Source organism: Mya arenaria, chromosome 11 (assembly GCF_026914265.1).
Source record: "Mya arenaria isolate MELC-2E11 chromosome 11, ASM2691426v1".
Taxonomy (NCBI): Eukaryota; Metazoa; Mollusca; class Bivalvia; order Myida; family Myidae; genus Mya; species Mya arenaria.
In genome coordinates, this window is record NC_069132.1 from 23,634,492 (window position 1) to 23,648,367 (window position 13,876).

At 32.1% G+C, this 13,876-nt stretch overlaps 1 long non-coding RNA gene across 1 annotated transcript in view; it reads right to left on the reverse strand.

Moving 5' to 3' along the window:
- Positions 1-11,546, reverse strand: part of LOC128207239 (uncharacterized) — a 31,760-nt gene extending 20,214 nt beyond the window's left edge. The window contains exon 1 of the long non-coding RNA XR_008256668.1: positions 11,069-11,546. This is a non-coding gene — a long non-coding RNA (uncharacterized LOC128207239). The remainder of the gene's footprint in view (positions 1-11,068) is intronic.
- Positions 11,547-13,876: the final 2,330 nt, after the last annotated feature.

Below are 13,876 nucleotides of genomic sequence, written 5' to 3' on the forward strand. Positions count from 1 at the left end.
TTGCTTCTATAAACCTTACAAAGATTTGTAAAGTGTTGACACACTTCTTGAACTGTCCATTGCATAACTTAATCAGCGCTAAAATTGTAAGAACATTTAAAACATAAAGCGACAAAAAGTAATCACATTTTGTAAATTTGAAAGTTGAACTCCATACGGAATTCCAAGTTTAGTATGAAATACTACATAAACTAGATGCACTAGAACCACATACATCTTAGATTAGATCATTTCAGCTAGAAATTGAAACCCCCATTTTTTATTTTGTTTTATGGATGGAATTTGGCCGATTTTTGAATTTTTGTGATTCTTTGTACATTTTCGTCGCATATGTATTTTTTTTGATATTTTGTTGACTGTATCTTTTATTAGTTTCTTTGCTTCTGGTCAGTTATGTTAGGGTCGTCACCTAAGTGGAGCTCAAACGTACGAACATTGAATCGCAGGTTTAACGCGCTAACCACTCGGCCGCGATGGAATGATGGACAGACATGTGCTCTAGTTGATAAGGAATATAATCAAGTGTCTTTTAACATTAATATGTTTGACCTTGGTATTGTTTTGATGAGATCAAAACATGCGATATGTACATGGCCTACATTCGTTAATAAGAATGCCAAGTTATTTTAAAATTCATCATTTCGTTACAAAGTTACAGCCAATTTAGTTTGGCAAATGTACAGACTGAAACCGCACTGCTACGGCGACAGCGCCTTGCAACAACAGATTTGACCACGCTACAAAATGGGCTTCAGCAATAACTCCCAAAAAAGAGAATATGCAACGAACCAACAATATGTGGATATGAGGTTCAGATGTAAAACTGGCACGTTATTGAAAAAATAATGCTTTTTGTACCTACAAATAATACAACACATTGCAATTTTAAGCCTACCGTGACAATTTGACGCTTTTGTTGGGGCCACGTTAAATCATAGTCCAGAGATATGGGGATTTTCAAAATCGAGCGAAATCGAGCGTATTCACCTAAAATATTGTAAATATAAACTTGTGTTAAAACGAGCTCATCATGGCCGTATACGGTTAAAAAGGTAGATATCTCTTTACGTCAATAGATATCCTGGGATTATATAATGCTGGTGTAAACATTTTTACCGACAACAAAAAGAATCACAAAATAATTGCGTAATGACATGTAAGAAAGTCTTGATATTCGTAACAACTGGGTCAAAAGGTTAAATATGTGCGGTTTCTTATATGTATGGTTAAATCTAAACTGAATTTGAAGAATAGTCATGTTATGTTTAAGAATGAAGTGCTCGATTTGTCAAAAAAACGTACGCATATTGATAGTAGTCAAGTAAAATTATAAATCAAGCATTTCTGTCTGCCTGTCTGTCTGTCTGTCTGTATGTCTGTCTGTTAAAATGCACATTAATATTGGAATGTGAAGGATGCAATTTCATGTTACTCCAAAAAACTGTGAAATATGTGACTGTGTTCTATAAAAATGTAATCCTAATTTTCCCAACTGTATCGAATAAGATCTGGTTCTTTACACGTGTGTAAAACATGATCTTGTAGAAATATGGTCCTTCACACGTATCATACGATTAATGTTGAGCTATATTTTTATCGAAACTTAAACCTTTATTTGATCTTTGAAACTAACTAAATATTTAACTGAAATTCATGGTCGTACGACATTTTGTCGTGATTACCCCAGTGTTCTTATGCATATATTTCGACATAACCAAACGATTTTGATGCCATCAACATAATCAACATATCAACTGCTGCTTTTGTTATTTATGTTAACCAAGAAAGCTCAGCCAGTTACGCTCTTGACTATCAATCAGAAATTCAAAGGTCCGAGTCTCACAGCATACACTACGTGTTGTGTATTTTCTTCTTTCTGTGAGAAATTTGTGTGAGTTCAACATAACCCTGCTATTAATGTGTCTTTAAAATGTGTTGAGAGGATGACGACTATGTTTCTATTCAAATGATTTACCAAATAAATATCATAACAGAAACTTCAATGGTATCATTTCGCATACTGCTATAAATAGAAATATTTGATTTCAAGACCATTCCGTATGTTCATCTCAATAAGTTAGTATCAGATCTTCGCGTAATCCAGTAAGATGGACTACTTTGGTCAGATTGAGGTCTTGTCCAACAACTTATTCAAAACGAAGAGAAGTGATAAAAGATGTCAATGCTACATTGCGGTTTTCCCTAGGCGGTTCATCTTGCTATACAAAACAGTGTACGTGTCGCCACTTGTAAAATGTGTACTAATTTGATGCTAATTTGCATGTTAATGGCTTGACCATGTTTTAAGTTATTACAAAGTTAATGTTTGTGCATGACGACGAAACCAAAGCTTTGACAATATCTTATGATTTTTACCTAGAATAAAAATTCAATAAAGAAAGTATTTTCTCGTTTATATGTCTATATGAGTTTAAAACATAGAATCGATATTTAATGACAAATATGTGAAGTCCAAAACAAACACTGGTGACCGAGTTTTAGTCATGTTGGTAGTTTCACTACACATCAAATTTTCACGATTTATATGCTCAGACATCATAAAAAGATCGACAGACATGTGAATAAAATGCTTATTGAAACGATGAAACATCACCAAACGCTCATATAAAAGCTGTTAATAAGTATCGCTTCTGAAAATTGTACTTTATAAGGCTTGTTCACAATATTCAAATGAATATCTGCCAGTTGCTCTTCGCTCATTAAATTAAATGCAAATTCAGCACGTTTATAACGGACTACACAAATTGCTATGTGCCATAACCGTTTTCATGTATATTTTTGTAAAAGGTTGATCATTTTTTGTCCAAATTTGTGAAAACATTCTTTTCTAACTGAATTATACATAAGGCACAACCAACTAAACTATTACGAGGATATCGTTTTGCCGATTACGTGTCACACCATCTGTCACCCGAACCACTCCTTCTCGTCAAGCCTGGTATGATGTAACCTTGTCAAAACGTCAGGAGTGGTCACACAGAGGAAGGAGTGTACAATTCCGCCACAAAATCTCATTTCTCGAAGTTTAATGACCGACAGTTGTGATTGTTGTAAACATTACTGACTAATGAATAGCATGCAATAAACGACATAAAATAGAATTAAACAGTTCGCTATTTCTATGGCTTAATTCTTTTCTTAAAAGTAACATTTTTGTTGCATTGCAATTTATTTATTGTCTATGATAAATTCTGGTGATGCAAGCTCAATTTTTTATATTTAACAAAGATAAATGTGTTCGTTTTATGCGATAAGATACGATTAATGCTTTTGTTTCCATTAGTCTGAATTCCATTGTTAACATGACTGTCCTTTCTTTGCATTTGTTTAAATTTACAGAAATGTTGGCATTTCTTTTTGTTTGACTGTCTATTTTGGTGCCCTTTTTATCAAATAGTTACTGCGTTGTTTCGTATCACAGACTAGTCATTTAGTAGGTTTCATTTATTTAGATGAATAATAGGACTTGTTTTACAGTTTCAGTATTTGATAAAAAAAAAAAGTACGTCATGTTGCTTGTGTTTCATATTGTGACTTACAGGAGTGCTATTTTTTATATTTAATAATATCTGCTGTATATTGTCATCTTGTTGGTTAATGTTTTGAGATGATAACAACTTTAATCGAAATTACCATTTGCTCTTTAAAATGTGATTATTATTTGTTTTTGTAGATATGTTATTTTGTAAATAACCTATGTACACAATTAAATAAAGTATGTGCCAATGTGCCGAAATAATGCCATAATTCGAAGAAAACGCATAAAAAAGTAAAAAGGTATAATAAAAAAGAGTATACAATATGCTTTATATCGAAATCGGTCAGCTTCCACATGAAATTTAAATATAAAATGGGGGCTTAGTCCGAAATGATAACAAATGTTAAACTTTAATGGAGTATCCTCAAAGTTATTTATTTAAGCCATTTATCAAAATGTGGCTAACAGTTTTGATACGAAGAAATGAAAAAAAATTGATGTGCATGATGATTTGTATCAGCAAAATGCTGGCTTCTTCTATATCATTGAATCCATAATGGCACGTTTCTAAAAAAAAGTCTATTACTATTATTATTATTATTATTGTTATTGTTGTTGTTGTTGTTGTTGTTAATAATAATAATAATAATAATAATAATAATAATAATAATAATATTATTATTATTATTAATATTATTATTATCATTATCCACATTTTTATGCGAGTGATATTCGTCTTGTCATCATTAACTAAATGCTGAAGGGAGAACCGGGCAACCAACGGGAAACCCACTTATCTTGCTGATGACCATCCTGCACCAATTCCGCACTGTTATTAATTAAATGTAAAATGCTATAATAGGACATTGCACTGCATTACTTTTTCTCATTGTACTTTTCGAAAGATATTTTATAAAGCTGCTACATGAGGGGCAAAAAACGGCGAGAACGCCGCAATTATCTGAAATACTGTTATAACATTTTATGACTTATATAAAGACAAACATTGTTCTTTCTCGATTATTTTTTTCTCTCCTTTTTAAGTGCAGACGAACGAACTGTATAACGATTTTTGAAGGTCATTTAAAGATTGATTTGTTTTTGAAACGTAGAACTTTTATTGGGGGGTTTTCAGATACGTCGTTTTCGTTGAAATACTCACTGACATGTTATTCTTGGAAAACACACACAGGGACCCTTTTCAATATCGTTCTTTGTCCTTAGACACGCCTCAGTGATTTTTTTCAGTAATTCGGCCAGTTAGTTTAACAATCCAATGAAACATTGAAATTAAATTAAGTGAAATCTAAGGCAAGCCATTGTCAATGCAGCCATTTTAGGGCGCGGGCAGACCTTTATAAACTCAACAGCAACGGTAAGCCCATGCGATAGACAACAACTTAGAGGCTATGGACTAAATTACAACATTATGTAAACTGTTTTGAATTCAACTATCACACGCAATGTAATTTTGTTTTTTTTAGAAAGTAGAATCATACATGAAGGTAAAAAGTATTGACATTAAAATCTATGAAACGTTAAAGCGAATACAAGTTATTCTATGCTTTATAGTAACTCCAATTTTCAACTTCAAAATTTGTATCAATAGCAAAATCTATGATATGCCACGAACCTGTATTTAATGTTTCATACCGAAAATATCGTGTCTGAAACTAGTACATGTAGTTTCAAAGTAGATTATCATTGATGTTAGTCTCGGTAGAATTTTTCCAGTTCCGAACTGGGTATGATTTGGTCCAACTTGGTTTGAAGCGACATCCATTTAAAAACATAATGTATTCGATATATTTCCTCTCGTAGTACACAAAAACGAATACGAGACGAGAGAAATGATTGGGACTATTTTGGTTGACGGTCCATTACGAATCTTAAATTACCGATATTTATTCATTTGTGTAGTTTGAAGAAAAGCACAAATGGGCAAAGTCGATTCTGAAGAAAACAAGCTTGCTAGAGGACAACATTAGCATTTTAGTTCGTGAACATGTTGTAAAGGGAACCGGAACTAGCTTCAGGTCTGTATAAGGAAGTTTAATCCAATGTTTGAAGGAGATTGACTTTGAGAGTTCTATGAAATCGTACTATAATGAATGAGAAGAGACAGCACAACAGACCACATGTGGTACTTTGTGGGTTCATATAGTAAACGTGTATGTACAACACTGTTACCCATTTAATTTTTACCATGTTTGAATTGAATTGAATTGAGGTATATATCCTACTATGCCCAGGCTTGTGTTCCTTATAGACCCATCGGGTCGGGTTCAACATTTTGCATTTCGTTGTAACAACTTACTTTCTTATAGGGTCAGACAACGAAAACAAAAATCTAGTGAAATGTGAACAAAGTGCTTTCAAATTAAAGCTTTATTTTTAATTATTATTCAAAATTATGAAAATGCTCTATTTTGCATTCTAGTAAGTAATTCTGTTGAACTTTTAATAATTTAAGGCCTGGATATTTATAATTATGTTCAAATAAGTAACTGACAATTGCTGTTTGGTGTGATTAAATTAAAATGTGCAAAAAAGTCATTTTTACCAAGTTATAAACAAAATCGTTGCCGAAATAAAATCGGTAAATGGTCCCTTTTTTGTTGATTGAAATATTTTTTCTTAGAAATATTCTTATAAAAGTGCTTAAACTCACACAACTGATATAGAATCAACTTTTGTGGAAACTAGATCTTTTGTGCCGATAAGCACAGTATAAGATCACAATCTCAAAAAAATATCACGAGTTAATTAAGGTTATTATTATTTTATGAAGAAAAAATAAATGTTTATTTTTGGTTTTCTAAACGATCAAGTCGACAGGCCGGGTGCAGCACTTTTACTTGATTTATTTTTTAAAGTTGTATGCGGTTTTATTGAGGAAAAACAACAAGAAGTATCTTTAAAAAATAAACTCGGTCGTGCTAAACCAGCGCTGACTAGTGTTCGAATGGTTTGAATGTTCGACATGTAATAAAGATTGTTTTTGGTTGTTTAGTTTTTTAGGTAATTCCTGAGTCAGAGTTAATTTTGTAAAGAATATCATAACCATGCACAGTATTATAGAGTATTGCATTGTTTGACTAAACACGTTTTAATTTTTCAATACAGAAATGAGTTCAACTCTAAAAAGGACACGAAAAGTCAAGCACTGTATAATTAGGTCTTTTTTGCAGAGCGTCAATATATATGACCGAAAGGAACTGAGTTCTGGAGAACATTCGTAAATACTGAAATGATCGACCTTGACGTTACAAGCCAGTTTTTTTGTGGCTCGCAACTAAACGCATTATAAAATTTAAAAACCTCAACTTATATAGAATAAAATATCATTTTTTAAACCTTTTTACACTTTAATTATCGACTTTGAGGGTAGTAAGTCAGTTTGAATATGGCTTGCAACTAAACGCAATTAAAGAAATAAACTTTTATAAAATATTATTATAAAATTGATATTTAACACACTTAAAGTACATAATAAAAAATAAAATAACACTACATACTACTTTCATTTCACTAGTAAGAATAGCCTTCTTTATCTATAATGGTCAGCAATTATACTGACCAATGGAAATCTTAATTTTAGTTCTGTGAATTTCACATGCAGTCTGGGTGAATTCAGACGGCCTAATTGCCAAATAATAAAACCATTTCATAACATTGCTTCTACAATCATGTTTTTTTACACTATAAACAACTTCAAAACAGCTTATAAAAATCTTTGTACTTGTTTTCTTTCACTTATGCAAGTACTCACGTTTTCTATTGTGTAATGATTTATATAAAATGAAGTATCGGATGTAATAAAAGCCTGTCCTTGTTTCGGCCAATGCATGTAATAATGTTCAATTTCGATGCCTGCTGAAACAATATAAGCTCGGTATAATTAAAAATTACTGCTTACTGATAACTATTAATTCAAATTAAGGACAAAAAAATCATTAAAGTTATTTGCAGATTATATTTCTGTTCATTATTTCAACTGAGATTGGACATACAATCACCTATTTTGCATTCGTTAAAACCCTAAAATAAGCTCGTTTGTAATATTTTGCGGGATAATTTTGACGTAGAACATCTGTTCTAAAAAAACTCTTTGAAAATAGCAAAATAATTGTCACCAAGAACATAATACTATCATATTGTACAAAGGATATTTTAAAGAGAGTTGTTTTTAGAGTTTAAAAGAAAAAAAGCACATTTTAAACACCTGGATTTCGAGCAAAAATTACGTAAATGTTTGTTTTTCTGGAAATAACGGTAACAATCTTTTTTCAAAATTGCCATGAACTATTGCAGAAGAAATGTAATATTAAAGAGTAATATTTGAATATGGTTTAAGTGAACAGCGGACATAAACAGCTGTTTGTTACACATATTGTAAATCAAAGGTTTTACAGTACTGATTTATTTCGCAATCAAATCACACACAAATTGTTAAATATTTCTAAACAAAAATAAATCTTTAAGTACTTGGATATTTTGTTTGATTTTTTTTAAATTTGCAATTTAAAGTGAAAAAGCAATAGCGGATTTTTTATACTTAAACAAAAGTTTTAAAAAATGATTATAAAGCGTTATATAATTGTAAGTTACCGTTGTTTACACTTTACACAATTTATGTTTTATCCTTGAGTGGCATATGGCAAAAAAGGCTTCATAAAAGTCGAAAATAGAATGAATTGTTCATAATTCAAAACTTCATTTAAAAAACAAAAGCGACAACGTCAGCTTGGTACCACTAAAAGACGTGATTTACGAGAGGTATGTTACCAAATTAATTCAATGTTACCGTACCATTTAAATAGAGATTGGTAATTGCATGTTATATTGATTAATTTCGTTATTTCCCGCTTAAAATATACGCTAAAGTGGTTCTGGAGAGTGATTTTGTTTTCTTAAGGAATGACAAAATAAACAACGGGTTTGGCCTCTTGAAATATTCTCATTATCTTTCTCGCTGATGGCAAAAACCTATGGACAAATGATCGTTTTGTTCTAAGTTACGTTGATTCCAACCGTCAACCAACACTTACAAACATTCCAATGTTAACAACTTTCATTAAATTGTTGACAAATTCTACAGGAAATTGTTCCTTTGTTTATATGTTTACACTCACATAGAGCTTCATTCTACCACGTGGTAATGGAAAACAGTGCCCTACTGCTGACCAAGAGCCCACGGGTTCGAGTCATGTTGCCGGCATATTTTTATATTTTTATTTTACTTTTTCATTTATAAATTCATGTCTTTTCACCTTGATTTGTTTTACACATTTTCAGAAAAGTGTTATATTTAATAACATCATATAAGCTAACATTATATATTATATAACTAAATTTACCTGGTATGAAATTCATATAATAATCAAATTTGTGTCATGTATTTTTTTCTTAAACATTGTGCCTCTATAATGTTTTAATGTGGTGTGCATAGTTCAATATAAATCAATTAAAAAATCAATAAATGACTGTGGCATGGTAGGTATTTATGCAATTAAGATAACTACATGTATGTTGTTCATGTTGTTTTTGTAGATGCAATAATACAAAGATATAACTTGATATAATATAATATATGATACATGTTTAAACTGCAATCACATTATCAATACAATATCCCATACGGTATCGAAATACATCAGTACCGTCAAAAATTTTTGTCGCACCAAAGAAATGATCTTGTCCAAAACAACTGGCTAAAGGTACGTACTGATCAACAGTATTTACTCAATCTTCATCAGCCAATTATTGTTTAAATATATCGCATCCGCGACCCCCCCCCCCCTAAAAAAGATAATAAATAAATAAATAAATAAATAAATAAATAAATAAATAAATAAATAAATAAATAAATAAATAAATAAATAAATAGATAAAATTGAATAAATAAATCTTCCAGGTTACCTTTTTATGTCAATATCGGAGAAAAAAATACGCTCAAAAAACGTCATTCTGTATTAGAAATTGTAACTTATCTCTTGAAACGCCAATGCAAACATTTTAGCCATATTTATTTCGGTTCCGAGGGAAGGGCGCAAGTCAAAATGTAGCGCCCCTAAGTAACGCCCCCTCTAACGTCAATACATGGAACCGCCACTGTATATTATCCTGATATACTATCGTAGAATATAACAAATATAATACATGAAACAAGTCGACTATAATCAAATGAAATATCTTAAAATAGCACTTAAAAACATCAGTTCTTTGACAATTTGCCAAAATCTTTATTCCCACGGATTATTCTGAAGGTTTCTACGAAGAATTGATGAGTAATTTTTGCTCTTAGATGTTTTAGATGTTCTCAAGAATGTTCGTGCAAAACGGGTTTCTATATTTACCTGACAAAGCACTCAATATAATCAGCCTGCCTCAGTGTGTGTAGGCAATGAGTAACGGGATCCAGAATTAACTCTAGAATTTACAGTTTACTCATTTCCCGGAATCATTATATAAAGCTAAAGATAAGTTTTATTGTTTTGGGTGTGCTTAATTTAGAATCAGGCAAAACATATATGGCAAAGTTTAGCTATGCTGATTACGGGGATTATTAATTTATCATCATCATCATCATCATCATCATCATCATCATCATCATACTGAGTTCTCAATAAGTAATGTTTTTCATTGCAATAATTAATTTGTTTCGTTCATATAAAACCATATTCACCCACACCCCACTCCACTCCGCTCTTTCTCAAGTAATTTGACTCATTGCAAATTTCTACCATTACGCAACTTGCAAAGAGATGCAATATCAAGCATCAATGAAAAGTATCGGTCCCTGGAATAGAAAAAGGTGACATCGATTTTGCATCGTGCCATTGCTAGCTACTCCATGCTCAATACGGCGAGTCTCGAGCTAAAAATAGCCTCACAGATTTGCAAGGAGAAATTGATTGCAAATATGAATGTGATCCCAATATGCTGTGGCTTGACAATTCTCGAGAACCACAGAAAGCTATAATGAGCCCGGGCTTTTATTATTGACGTTAATGCACGAACGACAAGATAGAATGAATGGAATCCTTACTATAGCTTTATCAATGGAAACAGCATCAATGAAATTCACGTGCATGTCATTTGAGCTTTAGCTACGAATGCCCATGACATGTTGAGTACGGCATTGCATCCTTTAATGAACACTCATATGTACGTACAGCATGCACAAACCTAGAACAAGACTTATCGGTCAAGTATAATAATCGAATCAAAATATCACACCTTTTTAAAATGGCATTTACAAAATCCATGCATAAACAGTACTTGTACTATTTGAATCACAAAACAGAATACTACATACGAAAGCAAACATAATAAGCAATGGTGTTATGTTTTGTTCTGTTATCACAAAGTTCCATCTGTATATCAAAATCTGAAAATCATCAAGCAATAAAATGCAATAACAAAATACAGTTTAAAAAGACTGGCAAGAAAACTTTTTTATATCAAACTATAAACAAAAACAAAATGCCGCCTTTATAAGGTGGTTATATCCTTTACTGCGTGCTTATAAAACTTGCAAAGTAGTACAAATAGAAAAGTACCAACCTGTTTAATTGTAAGTATTTATTTGCTAAATACATGTCATTAAGTAATCCGATTTTAGTGCAATCAGTTCTTAACTGTAGAAATGCATGTTTGAAATGAGCACTATCGTATCCTTTGGAAAATCGATCCCTAAAACCGCCTACGTAAATCCGTTGCCCTTGGTAACATAATTCAAAAGCCTCTGACGTACATTCTACAAGTTGATTTCATTGACCTTTGTGCTAGTGACGTCATTGCGGGAACAAATGGCACCATCTAATGCCCCCTGGCACTATCAATACACAAATATTTGCCTTTCAGTTATCCTCCGGCTTCCAAATCCTCGTACAAATGCGGAGCTATCATTGCAGTGGAGATCACAACCGATACTATTCTTAGCACGTAGTATTGATTAAATCCTATTTTTAGTGTTTCTTCAAGGAGTTCGTCCCAAAATTACTCTCTCCGTTACATATTTTCTTCTCTAATTTCCTGAGTAAACCAGCTTCAATCATTTACCTGCGAAAAGTGGTTGACTCACTCGCAGTCAAAGTGATTCTCTCTTAACAATTTCCGAGAAATTCTCAGAAAAAAAGTCATAGAAATATCCACTCTCTCTTTCGGCTATAATCGTCTGCTGATCTACCTTGCGTCTTCACGGATTCCTTTAATTTCTAATATCGCTGGGAAAACACCATCGTTCTTTGCACATTGTTACGAGCTTAAGCGAAACGATTGCAATGCAAATTTGTATTTCAGGCAATCACTTTTTTACGTTATATGCGTAGGCCATACCAATTGTTTTGAAGTATTGTATGGTACAAAGAGTGGAGGGTTGTTTTCTTTAATTCCTTTTTTGTCTTCATTATAGAAGTTAATGTTGCATACACGGAAACGTTAATAGTCGGCTGACATATTTATTTTTCAATTTCAACATTTTGGTAAATAACTGGTAGAAACATGATCCTCCCAATCGTAAAGAACAAAATCTTTGGTAATGGAGTGAATTGTGCAACACCAAATTGATGATTCGTTCGACGGATTTACCGCACCTATTATTCTTGCCGGAAAAATACGCTGCGGTTTTGCTTAAGAATCGGGAGTTTACAATTTATTTGCAATTTATTTGCAATTTTAAATTATATAAAAGATGCATACTACGGTATCTCCTAATTGGTTAGGACACGAAAGGAGGAACTGATTCCTTTGGCGCAGTCAGACGGAATAAGAAACATTTCAAAACCAACTGTGTATTTCTGCAAGACATTTCGACAATACTGTACAAAAACAAGTTTAAATAATTTCTCATGTCAATTATTAACATCTTGAAAATTTGTATCTCATGAAGTTATATTGGGGGTACCAGGTTCCATGGCCGCTTCAGAGTTTATACATTAACATGTTTTAATTATCGTACCCCTTTAACCCGTTATATAATTTTGCGATGAAAAAAGATTAAACAGCAATAAATATATATCCTGTTGCTATGTCGACCATTAAATACAAATTATATGCACAATGCGCCTTTCTTCTGACAGTTGTGGGGTTTTTACTCGAGCTTTATTAGGTGTGGGGCTATATACATTTTCTTTTTATAATGAAAGATAATAATACGTATCATTTTTTTATTATTATAGATACCATGGCAACCATTAAGTATATGGACATTACTTTATGTGGCACTGAATTTAACGTTTCTGATTTGATCTATCCACCTTTATGTGATAAGGCATTATCGTAATCCTCATCTTTAACATGTTGTATGATTTTGCCGAAAACAGAAAATAAAACGTCATGGCAACCACTGATAACATGCAAAATGAAAAGTGAGAATTATGCATTCATCTTGCACATGTTTATCTGTTAGTTTATTTCTGATTCGCATTAGTGGATTCTAAATATTACCCGTATGTTTTAAGAATTCTGTTTATGGACAACTTGGACAAAAGTATCAGGTTTCAATGACAACAACTAGAAGTTAAATTTAATCTATATTGTTTGTACTAAGGGCCGTACCATAAAAAAATAATGCAAAAGGGTGTTCCTTTGTTTGAAACAATACTTATTTTACTGGATATTTCTAAAAAAAAAACACAATATACTAACCATGGCCAAAGCTTATTATATTAAAATTGAAATTAAAAAGTGGCAGTGTTTTGGAGTGCTCACTTTAAATTGTCATTAGAAACAGGGGAACATAGCTTTGTAATTTCTACTTGGTAACCTGAGTTAAATACTTTTCCAACACTTTTTTAATCTCATTTTCCTCTTGTCATGTCCATTTAAGCCAATCAATATTACGTTCCTCCCTCCTTATATCCAACCTTTCTTCCAATCATGTGTCATATGTCACATATGATTTACCCGAAACAAATGTTATTATTAGATCCGCATATGAAATGCATCTAGGAGTTGCTCTTCTCATGCCTACCTTATATTTGGAAATCCTCGGCCATGTTTATAGAAAACAACCTTGTATGTATATGGTCGGTTTACAATGTCAGAAATATATACAGTTAAATACGCTGCAAGTAGATCGCGTTGTAATTTCAATTTAGCAGTTAAACTTTATAATTTTACTCTTAATTAATAATACACCTCACTGGCAATCAATTTAAACTTTGTAATACAAAATACACGTTCAAACACTACTATTACATAATACTCTCATGTAAATTTTACGAACTACTTCTACTAATGCACCGTAATACACCCGAGGCTCTTTTCGATGGAAAATGGTCGAGGAGTTCCGAATGGGCAACCTTAATCCCGACATATTTCAGCTTTGACTTTCTGATTTATACACTGTGCTTTACATATTTACCAATT